Source organism: Heterodontus francisci, chromosome 4 (assembly GCF_036365525.1).
Source record: "Heterodontus francisci isolate sHetFra1 chromosome 4, sHetFra1.hap1, whole genome shotgun sequence".
Taxonomy (NCBI): Eukaryota; Metazoa; Chordata; class Chondrichthyes; order Heterodontiformes; family Heterodontidae; genus Heterodontus; species Heterodontus francisci.
This window is the reverse complement of record NC_090374.1, coordinates 21,310,796-21,332,781: the sequence shown is the minus strand read 5'-3', so window position 1 is coordinate 21,332,781 and position 21,986 is coordinate 21,310,796. Positions and strand designations below refer to the sequence as shown.

The window sequence follows — 21,986 nt, the reverse complement described above, 5'->3', positions numbered from 1 at the left end:
ACTGGCTCTAAAGTGGACAGGCAACCCGCCTCCATACTAATTAAGGTCTCACCGCCCATGAAAATCTGAACTTTAATTTGTTTCTCACGCGAGGTGGGTTTCTGACCCAAAAACAGACCTGGCTCCTGTTTCCTGCCTCCGTGGTGAAAATTCAACCCATTTTCACACTGATTCTCTTCAGGAAAAAGACATGCAATTGTTATAGCAGCTTACCCCATCCTCAAGATTTCCCAAAGTCTTAACATTCAATTACTTCTTTTAAAAAGAGCACCATTGTTAGATATAGGCAAATACAGCAACCAATTTGTGCACAGCAAGATCCCACAAAGAGAAAGCGAGGAGAATGACTGATTTAGCTAGTCGGTGCGTTTACTAATGTCAGTTATGGGAGGAATGTTGGCCAGGATATTGGTTCTTCTTTGGGATCTTTCCACATCAAGCTGAATTGCCAAAAACAGGGTCTCGGTTTAACACTTCATCTGAGAGTGAACAAGTCCGACAACCTATCGTTCCCGTCAGTGCTGCACTGAAGCGTCAGCATAGATTATTCTGTAGTGACGCTTGGGTCCAGAACTTTCTGATTCAGCAGAGAGAGGGTGTGCTACCAACTGATCCAGGTTAACAAGACAAACTACTGCCAACCAAACACTGGGAATCGAGGAAAGAAAAAATGGATGAGATTTTTCTCTTTGCTTTGAATATTTTCTCTCTTCCTCCTGTCTTTAAAAAAAACCCCACTTCCACTGGGGCATACTCCCCCACCATACCCCACGTAAATGATTACTCTTCACACGGGAACCTAGACCTAGTGGGTTGCTTGAATTATACAGCACAGCAGGAGGCTGTTTGGATCGTAGTGTATATGTACGGCCCTTTTGAAAGAGCTATCCCATTAGTCCCACTCCCACTGCTCTTTCCCCCAGCTCTGCAATTTTTTTTCATTTTGAGGATTTATCCAATTCTCTTTTGAAAGTTACTATTGAATCTGCTTCCACCGCCCTGCCAGGCAACACGTTCCCGAAGGCAACTTAATGTAAAAAAACTCATCTCTCCTCTGGTTCGTGAGAACAAATTAAAACAAAAAAGGTGGTGTGGAAATCACATACACATTCTTGTCCATAAAACATGCAGCAAACCTGCATAGTTTGGTGCTCTCTTTGAAACGATTGAGTGTTGCAAAAATATAACATTGTATTTTTTGGGACCCGCTGAATGAAACACAGTGGTCTTCTCTATCACCGTACATTCCTACCCTCCTCCACCGCTGAACTGAGAAATGCCATGCAAACAAAAACTTTACAGCATTACTATCTAAATATTTGAAGGATTAAAGAGTTTAGCAAAGCCACATTAAATGCTGTTTTGACAAACATAGTTTACTGGTTATTAACCCAGCAATGATGGGCAAAGCAGTTTAACCAAATGCATCTACTCGCCATAGGACCAGGTCCTGAAGCCAGAGAGTTATTTACAATGGATTTCCTTCATAGCTTTCTGGTTACCCGATTGATGGCGTGACCTCTGATCAGTCCTTAACTGATTACTATTTCGTATACGTTCAATCCCCCATCCTAATTAGTCTGTGGCTAAATTCCCTTCTGCAAATGGCAATTGATGCTAGATCAGTTGTTAATTGTAAAACCAAGATTGATAGTTTTTTTTTTAACCAATGGTATTAAGGGATAGGGGACAAAAGTGGGTTTTCGGAGTTAGATCGCAGATCAGCCATGATCTCACTGAATGGTTGAACAGGCTTGAGGGGCTGAACGGTCTCCTCCTGTTCCTATGTTCCCTGAAGTGATAATAACTGTCTGAACTAACAGTCTCCTCATTCCCTCCCCCCATCACACCCGCTCCCCATCCCACCTACAAAAATATAGTCTCTTACTTCTCATCAACTGAACTCACTGAAACCAACTCTCCCAAAGACAAAATAGCAAACTACCGTTAAAGAAAATCAGCACCAATGTGTAAAAGCAAGAGGAGGGTCAGGGTTTCCAATACGTTATGAGTGGTAGCCACATGATCAGATTGCAACCCCACATGGGAAGATGGAAACAGAAGGAGGCCATTTGACCCATCAAACTTGTTCAATCATTCAATGAGATCGCAAGTGATCTGTACGTCATCTGAACAGATTAAGCGCTTGTGGACTAATATCAATCATTTGCCATTTACAGAGCCGTGCTTTCTTATCAAAACTTCCTCACCAGCAGGAGCAATGGTGACCAGAGCACATAGATTTAAGGTAATTGGCAAGAGAACCAGGACAGGAGATGAGGGGACATAACCCAGAGTTATGTTGATCTGGAATGCACTGCCTGAAAGGGCGGTGGAAGCAGATTCAATAGTAACGTGCAAAAGGGAACTGGATAAATACTTGGAAAGGAGAAGTTTGCAGGGCTATAGGGGAAGAGCAGTGAGTGTGAGATAAATTGGATTTCTCTTTCAAAAGAGACAGCACAGGCACGAAGGACCACATGGCCTCTGACTATACTGTATGATTCTATTCTATACCCAAGCTCCCAACTCCTTTCCTGTAGGTACTGGCTCATGCTGGAATTTGGTGACATGGATACTGACAGGCTCCGGATATTTCACTCAAGTCACCATTCTCCACATCCAAAGAAGATTACTGAAGCATAGAGAGCATTGCTCGACCCCACTTTTAACCAGGTTTACACTTCCAGCGAGGGATAGCAATCAGGAATGGAAACTACTGGCTGATTTTCTTCTCCTCTCCCTAACCCAAGGACAGTGAGACCATCGTAGTGTCCAAGCTACTGTATGGCCAAGATCAGCATTCTCAGCACAGACTGGAGGCCTCCCAGCAAAGCTAAGGTAAGACTTGCATTTTATTGGCATTTTTCATGAGCATAGGACATCCCAAAGTACTTTACAGCCAATGACGTGCATTTGGAGTGTAATCACTGATGGAATGCAGCAGTCAATTTGTGCACAGCAAGCTCCCATAAACATAAATGCAATAATAACCAGCTAATTGGTTTCCAGTGATGTTGATTAAGGGATAGCTCTTGGACTGGACACCAGGGATAACTCCCCTTTAAAACAGTGGCCATGGGATTTCTTACATCCACATGAGAGCACAGATGGGGCCTTTGTTTATGATCTCAACCAGAAGACAGCACCTCAGAGTGCAGCACTCCCTTGATACTGCACTGGAATGCCAGTTCAAGGCTATGTGCTCAAGTGGCTGGAGTGGGACTTGAACTCCTGACTCCAAGGTGAGAATGCTACTCACTGAGCCACTGCAATGGTGTGAGGGGAACACGAGCCGGATCATGTCAATGAATACTTAAGTCAAACAAAAGGTAGTTTTGCTCCATGTTCCCCTCTGTGAATAGAGTTAGCTCTTCTGAAGTTACACAGAGACCAGTAAAAGAACTCGGCTGCTTGCTCTCTTTATTTGCCACTTCCTCATAAACTGTCAACATTTGCATCAACAGTTCAAAGTGAGCAGATTTCCTTCCAGATCCCAACTGAATCCTGAAAAGCTGTTGCAACTGCACACCACACTACAACAAAGTCATGAGGTGGCGTGTGCTGAGGGCGGTGGGGTGTGGAGGCAGAGGGGGTGGGTGAGTTGCTGGAGCAAAGGGAAAGAGGAGGGGAGCGCGAGGGGGAGGGGGAGGGAAAGCAGAGTGGCAGCGAGGGTGGAAAGGAAAGAGAGAGCGAGGGTGGGAGCGGTTGGGAAAGGGGAGAGAGCAAGAAGGAGGAAGGGAAAAAGGGAGGAGAAAAAAAGAAACAAAAAAGGGAGAGGAGAAAGAAGTTTAAAGACAAAGTAAAATGCTTCAACAGGCAACTGAATACAAATAATTGTATCCCTGTCAGAGAGAGAACGATGTGGATTGTAACACTCAACAAGCAGGAACAGAAATTATTCAAGTACAGAAATGTTCCCAGTTCTTCCATCCCCTTTGGTTCACAGTGAGTACTGGTCCATGACTAACATTCATCTTTCAACCACCACCATCATAAATAGATCACTGGGTCAGCCATCCCACTCATCACATTGCTATTTGTGGGACCAAGTTTTGGACACTACATTTCAATTTTACTGGTTTCACGATCTCAAAACATCCCAAAGTGCTTTACAGCCAATGAAGTACTTCTGAAGTTCAGTCACTGTTGTCATGTAGGAAACACAGCAGCCAATTTGCGCACAGTAAGATCCCACAAACAGCAATGTGATGAAGATCAGATTATACGTTTTGTAGTGATGGTAATTAAGGGATAAATACTGGTTAGGACACCGGGAAGAAGTTGCCTGCTCTTTTTATGAATCATGCCATGGGATCTTTTATATTCATCCTAATATTAGCTGGGATAGAATTACTGTAAAAGGCACAGAGGGAGCACAATTCTTAATTTTAAATTCTTAAAATGCATTCAAGAGCACTTTTTTAGTTGGCACATAGCAAGCCCAACAAGAGAGGGGGCGGTTCTGGACTTATTTTTAGGGAATGAAGCTGGGCAGGTGGAAGGGGCATCAGTTGGGGAGCACTTTGGTGGAAGTGATCATAATTCAGTTAGATTTAGGGTAGTTATGGAAAAGGACAAAGATAGACCAGGAATGAAAATTCTCAATTGCGGAAAACCAATTTTACTAAGTTGTGAACTGACTTAGCTAGTGGACTGGCAACAACTACTTGAAGGTAAATCAGTGCCAGATCAGTGGGAGGCATTCAAGGAAGACATACTGAGGGTTCAGAGTAAGTATGCTCCCTTAAAGTAAAAGGGTGGGACTAACACATCTACAGTCCCCTGCATTTCAAGGGGCTTAAAGGAGGGGATGAGAAAAAAAGGGAAGCTGATGACAGATACTGAGGGCTCAATGCTGCAGAAAACCTAAAGGTCCACTGTGTCTGGATCAAAATCCTGGAACTCCTTCTCTAAACCACTGTAGGAATATCTGCACCAAATGGACTGCAGAGGTTCAAGAAGGCAGCTCACCACCACCTTCTCAAGGTCCTTGCCAGCGATGCCCACATCCCATCAAACAAATAAAAATAAAAGCCAAGGCATAACTATAAGAGCTGGGAGGTTATGCTGGAACCATATAAAACACTAGTTAGGTCACAGCCGGAGTACTGTGTGCAGTTCTGGTCACCGCACTATAGGAAAGATGTGATTGCACTAGAGAGGGAACAGAGGATATTTACTCGAGAGGGAACAGAGGATATTTACGAGGATGTTGTCTGGAGTGGAGAATTTTAATTATGAGGAAAGGCTTGGGTTGTTTTCTTTGTAACCGAGGAGAGACCTAATTGAAGTGTATAAAATTATGAGAAGTCTAGATAGAGTGAATAGGAAGGCCTATTCCCTTTGGTTGTGGGGTTCATAACTAGGGGACATAGAGTTAGGGTAAGAGGTCAGAGTTTTAGAGGGGCTTCACTCAGAGGATGGTGGGGATCCAGAACTCAATGCCTGAAAGGGCAATAGAGGCAGAAACCCTCATAACATTTAAAAAATACTTGGATATGAACTTTAACTGCTGTAACAAACAAGGCTATGGACCTATAGCTGGAAAGTGGGATTAGGTTGGATGGCTATGTGTCAGCCAGTATGGACACAATGGGCTGAATGGCTTCCTTCTGTGCTGTAAACCCCGTCAGTACTGCACTGATGTTTCAGCCTGGATTATGCACTCAAGTGTCAGGAGTGGGTCTTGAATTCACAACTTTGGTTGCTGGCACATTTGGAGCAAATAGAGGGTTTGCAATTTCTATTGGTTTAGCAACAATAATGTACCCAATATCTAATTTTCAAGTGGGGATTCCCCAACCTTAACAAAGTGATCCGAGGGGTTGTGGGGGTGGGGGGGGGGGGGGGGGGGGGGGTGGAAATGGGATGGAGTAATCAGCAAATGTCTGTATTTGCATACATAGGTATCAGCTGTGGCTCACTAGGTAGCACTCTCTCTGAGTCAGAAGGTTGTGGGATTCAAGTCCCACTCTAGGACTTCAGCATAAAAAAAAATCAAGGCTGATTCTCCAGTACATTACTAAGGGAGTATTGTACTGTCAGAGGTGCTGACTTTTGGATGAGACATTAAACGGAGGCCCTGTCTGTGCTTTCAGGTGGACTTAAAAGATCCCCGGACACTATTCCGAAGAAGAGCAGGAGAGTTATCCCCAGTGTCCTGGCCAATGTTTATCCCTCAAATCAACAACACAAAAATAGATTATCTGCTCATGATCACATTGCTGTTTGTGGGAGCTTGCTGTGCAAAAATTGGCTGCCCCTTTTTCCCACATTGCAAAAGTGACTACACTTCAAAAGTACTTCATTAGCTGCAAAGTGCTTTGGGACATCTGGTGGTCGTGAAAGGTGCTATATAAATGTAAGTCTTTCTTTTTCTTTTTGTATTAGTATACTAATGAAGAACCTTTTCCTGCCATGACAATGTTGGGAGAATTAACAATTGGTCCTTTGCAAGTTAGGATGAAGGGAGCACTGTGATTGTGCCAATATTTGTCAAGCATCCCTCATACAAATTCACTGCTCCAATCTACTCATATCTCTAACTGCTGTGCATTAATGGGTCTTTCATTGACAAGTGTACTCAGTTGTGTAGGGAGGGCAGGGGATTTGGAAGGAAAGGGGTTAAAAAAAATCTTGCATTATACAATTTATTCACAGCTGAATGGCTGAATCACAGCTTTAGAACTATGTGAGATGTAGGAGATAAAAGTGAAATACTGAACAATAAGCAAAATAACCAATGTAGCTTTATCATAAAAATAATAAAATTACACAGTGTCAAGATGTACTCAAAAGTTAAATGAAACACCTCAAATATGTCTTCACTTGCCAAGTATAGTTCACAATCTTCTCCTTTGCACTTTCATTGTTTCTGCACCAGAATTTGCACTGGACCAAAACTGGGATTTTGCATGCAGAATGGTCACAACCGCCCTCTTTCTTTTGATTAAAAGAAAAGAAAACTCTACCTTGTCTGCTACCATGACAACACCAGCAGTCTTTTGGGAAAGAGGCATGTTGCTTGTCTTGTACAGTTGCCAATATTTATTGCACTTACAATCCTAACCTCAATAGAAAAGGGTCTGGGGCTCATTTCCTTTCTCAAGACTGAGTGATGTTGTTTAGCAAAGCAGTTCATTCAAGGAAAGGGATTTTTAAAAAGAAAATGAAAAAAAAACCAAATCCCACAAAAACGGGATTGTCCCAAGACATAAAGGACTACATAGAATCTTGGTTTTAGTACATGGACCAGTGCCTTTGTCACTCACTCACTGATCAGCCCAGACGTTCAGCTACATTCGTCTTTTTTTTTTTGCAGACATGCCTTTTGCACGGATGAAACTACTGTACTTGCAGCACATAGCTGACTCTGTTTGAATGGACTTCTTTCTCACCGATATCTGAAACTGCAGTGATCCAGAATGGCTTTTCCTCCATCTATCAGGGTTTAGGTGAAGGAGGGCTGGGGAGCATCAACAATGGCAGAGAGCGCTAATACAAGAGCAAAATACCACGGATGCTGGAAATCCCAAATAAAAACAGAAAATGTTGGAGATGCTCAGTGGGTCTGGCAGCAACTTTGGAGGGAGAAACAGAGTTAATGTTTCATCTGAATGGCCCGAAACGTTAACTCGGTTGCTCGCTCCACAGTTGCTGCCAGACCTGCTGAGCACCTCCAGCATTTTCTGTCTTGATTTCTGGCACAGATCGGTTCGGCCGAATGGCCTGTTTCTGTGCTGCAAATTCTGTTTGATCAGCACAGGGATCTTGCACTTGCACAAACATGGGCTATTTGAAGTGTTGGGGGGCTCTTTCCCTCACTTGGAGGTAGGATTCCCAGCTCTGCTTGGATTCCTGAAAGTTTCATCAAGGCACCTCCAACCTCTAACCACAGGCTCACCACCCCTCAGCATTATCAATGCCAGAAAGTGAAAACATGCTCAAAGAAAATGGGAAAATAAAACACTTTTGTTTAAATGTCCTCATGATTTAAGTGCAAGAGTTATGCACAGCCATGTCCAGGACTATCCTAGAGGGTTGACCACACTATTAGGTAGTCATGACTCTTCCATTGCTTAGCGATCCAGTGCTGAAGATCAAGAGGGTCACACCATACATATATACACACACATATTCAAATGACCATCTTCACCTACATCATGAACAAATGTTGCCGCAAATCTTCAGTTATAGGGCACATAGTTTGAGAGCCATCTTAGATGATATGAAGGGAACCTCACATCTCCAAGTGCTCAACCAGTCCTCAACATGCATACTCGCGAGGGCCCGCATACCTGAAGCATCAACTCATTTATTCTCACCCATTTGAGAGTCTCCAGTATTTTCTAATTATTGGTTCAGATTGCCAACATCTGCAAGCTACTACTACCCGCAACTGCCCCCCCCTCCCCATCCCACCAATACTTTTAAATGAGTCACCGTACCACTTTTCTGTCTTCATCCCTTTAGTGGCAGTATAACTGCAGTCACACAAAACCTATGCGTCCAATTTAAAATGACTTCAGGAGAAAAAAATAGATGAGGATGTGGAAAGTCCCATCACCATCACACCCAGGACCTCAACAAGAAACCTCCTGTCTCTACAGTGTATGCTAAAGTACAGCTGCCAGAAAAATATATCTAAAGGCTTAAAGAGCAAAGAACTCAGTAAAAGGCAGCTCCTTACCTCCTCTTGCTTTCAAACTCTTAAATGTCCTCACAGACACACACAAAAGGATGTTTTAAGGAAGAAGCCAGGACAGCACTGAGACATTTAAGCAAAATGCCGCAAGTCCAGCAGGTATCCGACAATATATACAGACTAGTCAGAGAATGACAGAATTCCTCTTCATGACTCAGTGATTCTCCAGCCTAAGCCCAGTAAAATCACTTCAAAATAAAAGTTTCCCAGCTCTGTGCAACGTCCTGCTTCTTCAGGATTACATAATTATCTATAATGAAGGAACATTCTGCATTGTAACCATGCAACTGAAACAGCTAATGACAAGTGACAGGTCAGCACAATTGCTTTTTAATCTATTCCCTTCCCTTCCCCCCCCCCGAAATCATTGTTACTTTGCACAGTGAACGCTTTTTAATATTTGTTTTGGGTAGGTCTACTTTGCTGGACCAATAAGGGTGACACTGGGTTTTCCCCCAGGGTTGCCAAACAAGATTCATCACAACAAGTGCCCTTTTTATAAGATACTAATGTAGAAGAGAAACATCTAGTCCAATCAGACTAAAAAGATTCCCAGATAAGTATCAAGTGCCATCAAAAACCAAAGAACAACTTGCATTTTTAACATAGTAAAACAGGAGCATTATCAAACAAAATGTGACACCAAGCCACGTAAGGAGATATTAGGACCTTGGTCAAAGAATGTCTTAAAGGAGAGAGAGAAGTAGAGAGTTGGAGAGGTTTAGGGAGGGAATTCCAGAGCTTAGGGTCTAGGCAGCTGGAGGAACAGCCACCAATGGTGGAGCGATGAAAATCGGGAAGAAAATAAAAGTGCTGGAAATACTCAGCAGGTCTGGCGCAGCATCTGTGGAGAGAGAAGCAAAGTTAACGTTTCAGGTCTGTGACCTTTCATCAGAACATGAAAATTGGGGATTTGCAAGAGGTCGGAATTAGAGGAGCACAGAAATCTTGGAGGGCTGTAGGGCTGGTGTTGGTTACAGAGATAAGGAGGGATTTGAATACAAGGATGAGAATTTTAAAATTGAGGCATTGCTGGATGGGAGCCAGTGTAGGTCAGTGAGTACAGAGACTTGGTGCAAGTTAGGTCGCAGGCAGCTGAATTTCGGATGAGCTCAAGTTTATGGAGAGTAGAAGATGGGAGGTTGGCCAGGAGAGCACTGGAATAGTCAAGCCTAGAGGTAACAGAGGCATAGATGTGGAATTCAGCTGTAGATGAGTTAAGACGGGACAGAGTTGGGCAATGTTACATAGCTGGAAGTAGATGGAAAAGGATACCTTCTCCACTAAAATCCAGATTTTATTCTTCTTTGGCCTCCTTATCTCGAGAGACAATGGATACACGCCTGGAGGTGGTCAGTGGTTTGTGAAGCAGCGCCTGGAGTGGCTATAAAGGCCAATTCTAGAGTGACAGGCTCTTCCACAGGTGCTGCAGAGAAATTTGTTTGTCGGGCCTGTTGCACAGTTGGCTCTCCCCTTGCGCCTCTGTCTTTTTTCCTGCCAACTACTAAGCCTCTTCGACTCGCCACATTTTAGCCCCGTCTTTATGACTGCCCGCCAGCTCTGGCGAACGCTGGCAACTGACTTCCACGACTTGTGATCAATGTCACAGGATTTCATGTCGCGTTTGCAGACGTCTTTAAAGCGGAGACATGGACGGCCGGTGGGTCTGATACCAGTGGCGAGCTTGCTGTACAATGTGTCTTTGGGGATCCTGCCATCTTCCATGCGGCTCACATGGCCAAGCCATCTCAAGTGCCGCTGACTCAGTAGTGTGTACAAGCTGGGGATGTTGGCCGCCTCGAGGACTTCTGTGTTGGAGATACGGTCCTGCCACCTGATGCCAAGTATTCTCCGGAGGCAGCGAAGATGGAATGAATTGAGACGTCGCTCTTGGCTGACATACGTTGTCCAGGCCTCGCTGCCATAGAGCAAGGTACTGAGGACACAGGCCTGATACACTCAGACTTTTGTGGACATCTATAAGACACTCCATACCCCGTGGTGCCCACTGGTCATGGAAGACATCAAGCTGTTAAATAGGAAGTTCCAGGATTTTTAACCAGTGGCAATGAAGAAGTGGTGATAGATGCCCGAGCAAATACATATTGATTATATCCAGGGTATCTTTCAAAGGAATTAACTATGTCCAATGTACATACTGCAATGCTACAGTTTGGCTAGGTCACATATTATGAATTAAGGCGGCACTGGCAGGGATTTGCTCAGGTTGGAATTCTCCCGATCACCTGTCGTAACTTCAGTAGAAGACGGTCGGAAATCTTTGAGATTTCTCCCTGGTGTCCTGGTTAATATTTGTCCCTCGACATCATCACATTGTGGGAGCTTGCTGCGTGCAAAGTTCCTGCTGTATTTCTCTACATCACAACAGAGACTACATTTCAGGAGTACTTCATTGGCTGTAAAACACTTTGGGACGTGCTGAGGTCTTGAACAGTGCTACATCAATGCAAGTGTTTTTTCTTTCCTCTCTGCAGTTCAGAGGAACCCTGAACTTCCAGTTTGTGCAGTCAGTGTAATTCTTGAGCACTATGTGAAACACCATCACTAAACATGCTGCACTTGTCAGGTATGTATGGGGGAGGTGTGAGGGTGGTTTTGAAAGGTGGGTTGTACGCTGCTTCAGGTTCAATGGATCTGCTAGAGGATACGGTTTAACCATACGGCTAGATTCAATTCAATCGACACATTTACTATAATAGTTCATTGTGTAGACTGCTGCTTTTATGATCTAACTGTCCAACCAAATGAGGGCGGGGATGTGCATTTGTTCAAGGTTCAGGGTTCATTTACACCTAGACAGTCAGAGATCAGCTGCTATAGAATAGGTGAAAGCCCACAAACAATTACAAAGCAATGACAGCACGGTTCCATGAGGTGCCCTGCTTTAGTCAACACGAGGAACAATATTCTGACTTAAATTTGATAAGTTTTCTCTGCTTTGTTTCGGATTTGGTTGCTAATTTTGCCCCTTTAAAAAGGGGACACTTTCGTTTGATTACCTTTGATTTCAGGTGATAACACTGCAGCAACCTACTAATTGGTGGAAATCAAAACTAGGGGCCCCAAATATAGGATCATCAGTAATTAATCCATAACATAAGAAATTGGTGCTGGAGTAGGCCATTTAGCCCTTTGATCCTGTTCCACCATTCAATAAAATCATCAACTTCTGTCTTAAATATACTCAATGACTGAGCATCCACAGTTCTCTGGGGTAGAGAATTCCAAAGATTCACAACCCTTTCAGTGAAGAACTTTCTCCTCATCTCAGTCCTGAATGGCCAACCCCTTATTCTAGGTCTGTGACCCTGCAGTGACCCCAATAGGGAGTGCAGGAGAAACTTCCTTACCCAGAGAATGGGGAGAATGTGGAACTCGCTACCACATGGATAAGTCGGGATGAATAGCATAGATGCATTCATGGGGAAGCTGGAAAAACACATGAGGGAGAAAGGAATAGAAGCATATGCTGATAGGGTGGGATGGAATGAGACGGGAGGAGGCTTGAGTGGAGTATGTACCAGTGATGCCAAATGGCCTGTTTTTGTGCTGTACATTCTGTTTAATAAAGTAAATGATTCAATGGTGCTTTTAATTCCATGGGGAGAAGTACAAGAAAACCCAACAAAAGATGAAGGACAAAATAAATAAGTAAAGCCCCTGACACCGCACCATCCCCGCCCCCCCTCCCAAACCCACACTAGGGATACTGACCATCAACAAATCACACAATGTTAAGACTCCAACATTACTGGAACATTTGGATCTGTGTTTAAAGCGGAGGGGATCAAATGGAATTACTACTATTCTGAAAGGCTGTGCATCAACTCCTTATTTGGTAGCCTGCTGAAGCTGTACTCTGTCTTGTTCAAACATTTTGGACAATCCCCCAAAGTCTGGCTTCAGGAGGTCAGCCTGACTCAGCCTCCTTTGTTTTTCCTATCATAATCCGATCCTACAACGCTCATGCCCATTTAAGGAGCGCCTTTCCTTTTTGCAGACTTTTGAGTTGTTGTTTCTGATCCTTTCTCTCCTCCCTTTTTCAGTTCCGACTGGATGTCTGCCTCTCAGTATAAAACTTTTTAAAAAGGGTGCTAAATCCAAAATCAGCTGCTGCATCTTAAATTACGTGTCTTAATAACAACCCATGTGTCACACTATTTAAAATGTTCGATTGCCTTGACTGTGCTAAAGGTTATATTTGCAGCTTTCAAGCAAAAGTGTTACATTTCAATCTGCTCCAGTGTAAGCTAAATAAAGAGAGTGGAGTGGAGCTGAAATTTTTTTTTGAAACTTTCTATCAACAGAGAATCAAAGCACAGGAGGAGGCAATCGGGCCCACTGTGCCCCTTTGAAGGAGCTATCCAATTAATCCCACTTCCACTGCTCTTTCCCCATAGCCCTGCAAATTTCTCCTTTTCAAACCGGTAGGAGGGCCAGTAACCGGAGGACACAGATTGAAGATAATTGGCATAAAAGATGAAGATTTTTTTTTTTTTAAACTTAGCGAGTTATTTTATGCTGGAATGCGCTGCCTGAAAGGGTGCTGGAAGCAGATTCAATAGTAAAATCTGTGAGGGAATTGGATAAATACTTAAAAAGGAAAGAGTGCTGGGCTGTGGAACTAATTGGATAGTTTTTTCAAAGAGCACGCTAAATCAAATAGCCTCCTTCCATGCTCTATGATTTGATAAAGGATAAATTCACACCCTCACGAAGACCACTTCGTTCCACCTCTGGAACAACACCTGACTGTGACCCCCACCTCGGCTCATCTGCAACTGAAACCCTTCATCCAGGCCTTTTTTATGTCAATACTTGACTATTCCAATGCATTCCTGGCCAGCCTCCCACGTGAGGAGGGTGGATGGAAGCTACTGTAGAGTCAGAGAAATGCAGCACTGAAACAGGCCCGACAGCCCACCGAGTCTGTGCCAACATTCAACCACCCATTTATACTAATCCTACATTAATCCCATATTCCCTACCACATTCCCACCATTCTCCTACCACCTACCTACACGAGGGGCAATTTACAATGGCCAATTTACCTACCAACCTGCAAGTCTTTGGCTGTGGGAGGAAACCAGAGCACCTGACGGAAACCCACGCAGTCACAGGGAGAACTTGCAAACTCCGCACAAGCAGAACCCAGAACTGAACCCGGGTCACTTGAGCTGTGAGGCTGCACTGCTAACCACTGCGCCACTCTGAACTGTACTGTGCTGCCACTGTACTGAGTGTCGCCTGACTCCTCTGTATATAGTCCCTGCTTTCACTAACCACCTCTCATCAACATGATGTACAGATGGTGCGAGAGAGACACAGAGGGAGAGGCTGAAAGGAAAAAGATTAGAATTTCAAAGAGCTGCCCAGACAGGAACATGACAGGAAATGATTAATCTATGTTTTTCTTCTTATAAACCATTCAATTAAGAAACAGGTAATAGGTCTGGAATAATGGACAGCTAGGAGAGAGTTACAAAGCTGTAATACCTTTGAGAGGTTCTGATGACATGACCTCATAAACTGAGAGCAGCTTGAATGACTTCTAAATCTTCCCCAGATCCTCCTCCTCCTCCTCCGCTAGTCTCTCCTGCGCCAGAAAGATATTTAAACTTCTTTGCACTGGAGATCTCCTGAGGTGTGATTTGTTAGGTTTCAAAACACTGTTGCAGTTACTTTGCTCCCAGGTGTGCATGCACACAGTATCAGTAGTTATCAATGAGGGGATGCAGTGATGTTGGAAAGATCATGTTATGACCAACAGTGGCACACAAAATCAAAACAGGATGGATTTTCAAACCTTCTGCCCTGATATCAAATTGGCGAATCGGTTTGGCTGCCCATTATAGAAACCGTCCAATTATCATCCAACCCAATATCTCTCTCTCTCTCTTCCCCTAGCTACCGACTCCATCCCTCTCCCTGGCAACAGTCTGAGATTAAGTCAGTTTGTTGGAAACCTCGTTATCACATTTGATCCCGAGATGAGCCTCTGACCTCATATTCACGCCCCCCACTAAGACCACCTATTTCCTCCTCCATAACATCGCCCGATTTCACCCCTGCCTCAGCTCCTCTCCTCACCTTTCTTACTTCTAGACTTGACTATTCCAATGCACTCCTGGCTGGTCTCCCACATTCTACCCTCCATAAACTTGAGGTCATCCAAAACTCTGCTGCCCGTGTGTCATCATGCACCAAGACCCGTTCCCCATCACCCCTGTGCTTGCTGAACTACACTGGCTCTGGATCAAGTAACATCTCAATTTTAACATTCTCATCCTTGTTTTCAAGTCCCTCCATGACTTCACCCCTCCCTAACTCTAATCTCCTCTGAGATACTGTGCTCCTCTAATTCTGGGCTCTTGAGCATCCCTGATTTTAATTGCTTCATCATTGGTGGCAGTGCCTTCAGTTCCCTAGGCCCCAAGCTCTGGAATACCCTCCCTACACCTCTCTTTCCTCCTTTAAGACACTCTTTATCTGCTTATGTGGCTCGGTGTCTTCGTTTTATAATGCTCCTGTGAAGCTCCCGGGGATGTTTTATTATGTTAAAGGCGCTATATAAACATAATTTGTTTCCGTTATTCTTGCCCCCTCAAACCACCCCTCCCAACCCTCACACAACAAAAAGCCTTGCACTGTTTATAGATTACAAACAAGATATAGAATTACTGCAAATTTAAATACGAGCCACATGAATACGATGACTTTTTAAAAAATCTTTCACGGGATGTGGGCATCGCAGTCTAGGCCAGCATTTATTGCCCATCCCTAACTGCCCTTGAGAAGGTGGTGGTGAGCTGCCTTCTTGAACCGCTGCAGTCCATGTGAGGTAGGTAGACCTACAGTGTTGTTAGGGAGGGAGTTCCAGGATTTTGACCCAGCAGCAGTGGAGGAACGGCGATATAGTTCCAAGTCAGGATGGTGTGTTGCTTGGAGGGGAAACTGCAAGTGGTGATGTTCCCATATGTCTGATGTCCTTGTCTTTCTAGATGGAAGAGGTCACAGGTTTGGAAGGTGTAATACCTTTGAGAGGTTCTGATGACATGACCTCATAAACTGAGAGCAGCTTGAATGACTTCTAAATCTTCCCCAGATCCTCCTCCTCCTCCTCCTGGAAGGAGGCAAGGGGAGTTGCTGCAGTGTATCTTGAATATAGTACACACTGCTGCCACTGTGCATCAGTGTTGAAGGGAGGCGGTGAATGGCGAGCCAATCCTGCAGGCTATATTGTCCTGGACAATGTCGAGCTTCTTGAGTGTAGTTGGAGCTGTACCTATCCATGCAAGTGGAGAGTATTCCATCATACTCCTGACTCATGCCTGTAGATGGTGGACAGGCATTGGGGAGTCAGGAGGTGAGTTACTCACTATAGAATTCCCAGTCTCTGACCTGTTTTTGTAGTTACAGTATTTATGTGGCTGGTCCAGTTCAGTTTCTACAGGAGCAGGTCAGAGGCTGGGTATACTGTGGGAGTAACTCACCTCCTGACTCCCCAGATCCTGTCCACCATCTACAAGGCACAAGTCAGGAGTGTGATGGAATACTCTCCACTTGCCTGGATAGGTGTAGCTCCAACAACACTCAAGAAGTTCAACACTATCCAGGGCAAAGCAGCCCACTTGATGGGAACCTCATTCACCACCTTCAACATTCATTCCCTCCACCACTGATACACAGAGGCTGCAATATTATCATCTACAAGAATGTTCTTTAACAGCACCTTCCAAACCCGCGACCTTTATCACCTAGGATAAGGGCAGCAGACATATGGAAACACCACCACCTGCAAGTTCCCTTCCAAGTCACTCACCAACCTCATTGAAACTATAATCACTGTTCCTTCATGGTCACTGGTGAAAAACTTGGAACTCCCTTCCTAACAGCACTGTCTGTGCACCTACACTACATGGACTGCAGTGGCTCACCACCACCTTCTCAAGGGCAATTAGGAATGAGTAATAAATACTGGCCTTGTCATCAATGCTCACATCCCATAAACAAATTTTTTTTTTAAAAAGTGCCATTTTAAAATGGGTGAGTCAGGGGTTAGGTTGAGTGGGTGCGGGCTAAATTGGGAAAAATTCTGAGCATGTCAGGAAGCTGCTGCAACCCACTTACTCCAGTATTTTATGGAGACAGGACTAAGGGCATCATGAGTTAGGCTGCAATTTAAATATTTTAATGATGCTGCAGCCTCTGATCTAACCTGGCTTTTAGGTTTTACTGTGGACGGCCGGGTTTCCCAGGCCTCAAGAAAATCAGCAGCTGAAGGGAGGCGATGACAGCTTTTGGAACAAATGAGTGTCTTTACAGCACTGCTTGGGGGCCAAGAGGAGCTGGAGTGTTTCTTAACTGCCCCACATCACCCCCCAAGCTCCCCCTCTCCATCAGAGTCCTACCCCATACAAAGACCCCTGTGGTTGGGGATTGAACCCCAACTGGGTTGGGATTCGAACACCCCCCCCCCCAGAGTCAGAATCAAATCTTCCTCCTCCCCAGGACCATTTATCGGACCAATTTGGTCCGGTGGCCTGCTTTGGCGTGCTCTCCACCCAGCTGGAAGCTAAGCCTATCAATCAGGCTGACTTCCAGACGGGGAACATGTCAGGGCCAAAAGACACACGGTGTGGAAATAAAATTCCATGGCAAGCGGGAAACCCTGGACCTCCAGCTTTCCTGTCTGAAACCTTGCTGTTCCCCCCATCAACCTACACAACTCTACAGTCAATATCCAGGCTCACCTGTCCCATCAATGTTTACTGTCCCCACTGAACCAGAGATGTCAAACCCAGGGCCACATTTGTGTTCATCTATCACCTTGCCCTTCCCTATCTCTGTATTCTCCTCCAGCCCTACAACCCTCCGAGATCACTGCGCTCCGTCAATTACGGCCTCTTGCACATCCCCGATATTAATCACTTCACCTTAAGCTACAGGCGCTTCCTACTCTGTCAAATTACTTTTATATAGAACATCCCAGAGCGCTTTACAGCTAATGAAGTACTTTTAAAGTGTTACCACTGCTGAATGTAGGAAATGCAGCAGCCAATCGACAACAGCAAGCTCCCACAAACAGCTGAGAGACAATGACCAGATACATGGTTCTTTCTGTGACAAAGACATGTTTTAGTGATGCTGGTTGAGGGGTAAATATTGGCCAGGATACTGGGGAGAGCGTCTCTGCTCCTCTTCAAAATAGTGGCCTTTTACATGCACCTAAGTGGGCAGACTGATTGTGGCTCAGTTGGTAGCATGCTTGCCTTAGAATCAGAAGGCTCGAGGTTCAAGTCCCACTCCAGGACTTCAACACAAAACCCTACGCTGACACTCCAATGTAGTACTGAGGAAATGAGGTGCTGTCTTTCGGATAAGACTGAGGCCCTATCTGCCCCCTTAGGGTGACATAAAAGATCCTATGGCAATAATGTGAAGAAGAGCTGGGGAGTTCTTGCTGAAGTCCAACCAATATTTATTCCTCAACTGACATCACAAAAACAGATTATCTGACTATCATATTGCTGTTTGTGGGATCTTGTTGTGCACACATTGCCCTATTTCCTACATTACAACAGTGACGACACTTCAAAAGTACTTCATTGGCTATAAAGTGCTTTGTGATGTCCTGTTGTGACAGGCACTATATAAATGCAAGTCTTTCTTTTGTGGGGAACTTGGGTTTAACATCTCCTCTGAAAGGCATTAGAATGAATAGGAAGAAGATACTTTGTAAGAACTGGCAAATTCACAGCACTGTCCATCAGACAATGTTAGCAGTGTGCTGCAGGCTGTGCAGTTAACAAAAGTAAACTGTTCCCATCAGATAAAGACCGTCAGTAAACAGGACTGCATGCCTAAAAGCTGTGTTAGACAGTTCACAGATCGCAAACCATGATATCTAAATGTAATTTCCTGGTGGGAGGAAATATTGTTCAAGAATTCAATGGGGAAACAGGAGAGAGTTGGATTAATCTTGCTCAGAAGCTTATGATATGGGTTCTAAGTAGACTATATGAAATTGATCATTAAAATTGGGCAATGTGTAATAGTAACTGATATCAATTTGGTAAACTGTTTCCCTACATTACAACAGTGGCTACAGTTTATTTATTTATTTAGAGATATAGCACTGAAACAGGCCCTTCAGCCCACCGACTCTGTGCCGACCATCAACCATCCATTTATACTAATCCTACACTAATCCCATATTCCTACCACATCCCCACCTGTCCCTATATTCCCCTACCACCTACCTATACTAGGGGCAATTTATAATGGCCAATTTACCTATCAACCTGCAAGTGGTGGTGGGAGGAAACCGGAGCACCTGGCGAAAACCCACACAGACACAGGGAGAACTTGCAAACTCCACACAGGCAGTACCCAGAATTGAACCCGGGTCGCTGGAGCTGTGAGGCTGCGATATTAACCACTGCACCACTGTGCCACCCAAGTTCAAAAGTACTTTGTTGGCTTTCAAATGCCTGAGCTTGTGAAATAAAAAAGACTTGCATTTATATAGCGCCTTTCACAATCTCAGGCCATCTTAGTGTTTTACAGCCAATAAAGTACTTTTTGAAGTATAGTCACTGTTGTAATGTATGGAAACATGGCAGCCAATTTGCACACAGCAAGCTCCCACAAACAGCAACGTGATAATGACCTGATAATCTGTTTCTGTGATGTTGATTGAGAGATAAATATTAGCGAGGACATCGGGGAGAACTCCCCTGCTCTTCTTCAAAATAGTGCCACGGGATCTTTCATGTTCACCAGAGAGGGCAGAGGGGTCTTCTTCTATAAAATTGCACTATATAAAAAAAAAATCTTTCTTATTTTCCGAATTGAGGACTATTTGAAGAAAGGCAGAGGTCTCTATCAATGTCTTAGTTAACACTTCTCTTGACCAGTACCACCAAAAACTAGCTATTCATTCCATTGCAGTCTGCAAGATCTGGCGGTGCGACAAAATGGCTGCCATTCACGCTTCCATAAAACATTGATTATTCAGTCATTTAGTAGTACAAAACTTGAGTACTGCTGCAAATAGAGATACTTTTGTCGAAGCTTTACGTCTTGCACTCATCAGGACAACTCGCAAGAATACCAATGTAAGGGAAGCAACAAATACTGTATGAGAAGAGAGTGCTGATTGGTTGGCAAGTGGGCTCTGATTGGTGGAGGCGTTGCCATGGAGAATGCACTAGTTTATGGTGACTGACAGTTAACTGCCAAGCTTTTTTTGAAATTTAAATTAGGCAGCTTGACTCTGATTCCTCATGGCAATGCCTTGACCAATGAACCAGCAAATGGCTGTCACTTATTTTGCGGGCTCGCAGTGTGGTGCATTTGCGTGTCCTGGAAGCTACATATATTAATATACAGATAGAAAGAACATGCACACATATTGCGCCTGTTTCAGCTAAACAAAATAAGTCAAGGCCATTTTCTGGTTCATTGTTTAGGGCAATGCCTTGACCAGTTAGAGTCAAGCTGCCTGGTTTAAATTTCAAACAAAGCTTGGCAATTAACTGTCAATCACCATAAACTGGCGCATTCTCTATGTCAACGTCTCTACCAATTCACTTGCCAACCAATCAGCACTCTCTTCTCATACAATATAAATTTGTTGCTTTCCTTACATTGGTATTCTTGAGAGCTGTCCTGATGTGTGCAAGACGAAAAACTTCAACAGAATGTCTCTGTTTTCAGCAATACATTGTTTAACGTTCAAAGTGTGTTTTTCTGTATGGAGAGAACATAGAGGTTTGAGAAGTCTGACAAGGCAATGTATAAATGTAAGTCTTTACGCATCAAACTATATATACACACACACACACACAAACACACACACACACACACAATTGCTGAGTTGTTTGAAGGCTTATATTTTCCAATTGATGCTATTTTAACACTGGCAGTAATCCTGGGTTAACACTACCCTTAAAATAATCATGAAATCCAAGCTATGTGATTTTGATAGAAACCTCTCATGCAGAGAGGTTGTAGCTGGAAATGAATCAGATTTTTTTTAGAGAGGTATTTTAGCTTTAGAAAAAACAAATTGGCTGCTATTTAATGTTTACAAGAAAAGGATTAATGACTTCATTAAAGTAGCAGGACAAAGGAATTTTTATATGTATGATTTAGTGCTTTTTGTTAATAGTATTTGCACAGCGTAGGTTCAACCCTCAAGTGAATAATACAAAAAGGATAGAGGGGCACTGGAGAAGGGGCAAAAAGATTTACAATAATGAAAACAGAACTGAAAAATTATAACTATCAGGAAAGACTGAACAGGCTGGGTCTCTTTTCTCTAGAAAAGAGAAGGTTAAGGGGTGACCTAACAGAGGTGTTGAAAATTATGAAGGGGTTTGATAGGGTAGATGTAGAGAAGATGTATCCACTTGTGTGGGGGATGCCAAAATAGAGACCATAAATATAAGATAGTCACTAATAAATCCAATAGGGAATGCAGAATAAACTTCTTTACCGGAAGAGTGGCTAGAATGTGGAATTTGTTGGCACCTTTGTTTAGGTGAATAGCATAGATACATTTCAGGGGAAGCTGGATAAATACATGAAGGAGAAAGGAATAGAAGGATATGTTGATAGGATGAGATGAAGTAAGTAGGGTGGGAAGAAGCTTGTGTGGAGCAGAAGCCAGCTGGGTCAAATAGCCTGTTTCTATGCTGTCATTTCTATGCAGTTCTATGTAATGCTAAAGTATTAAGGACTATAGAAAACTTCAGAATATTTTACTTACTCGCTCGTCACATTTAGATTCCCCTCCAGTGCAAGTGGGAGGAACAATAGGGATGTGCATCAACAAATCTGAAGGTTTAACAAGAACACCCCACATTGCACCTAAAACTGTCACATCCGAGACAAATGATAAGGCGTGATAAAATTAATGCAAGCCCTTTCTTTTCAAAGAGACTGAAAAGGGTAAACACTTCAATTTCTTTTTCTGAATTCAATATCCTGAGCCTAATCCTCAAGAAGACTGGAGTGAGATTTGGCTCAGTCGGAAGATTATGTGTTCGAATCTCACTCCAGACAGCCTTGGTGAGATAGAGACTAGAAGCCTTGGTCTCGGAATATTGGGTTGACATCCAGCGTGGTAAGCCACGACTGAATCTGCCTTCACAACACCCTCAGGCACTGCATTCCAGATCCCAGCCACTCGCTGCCAAAAAAAAAGGTTTTCCTCATGTTGCATCTGGTTCTTTTGCCAATCACTTTAAAT

The 21,986-nt window shown here is 43.7% G+C and overlaps 1 protein-coding gene across 2 annotated transcripts in view; it reads right to left on the bottom strand.

Moving 5' to 3' along the window:
• The window catches only part of palld (palladin, cytoskeletal associated protein), a 253,894-nt gene that overhangs the window by 122,165 nt on the left and 109,743 nt on the right, over positions 1–21,986 (bottom strand). Inside the window, exon 1 of one of the 2 annotated variants that reach the window (XM_068029264.1) lies at positions 8,693–8,949. The exons of the other annotated variant lie outside the window; for it this stretch is intronic. The gene's annotated coding sequence lies outside the window, so the exon portion shown is untranslated. Of the gene's footprint in view, positions 1–8,692; positions 8,950–21,986 lie in introns of those variants that run through there. 2 annotated transcript variants of the gene reach the window in all.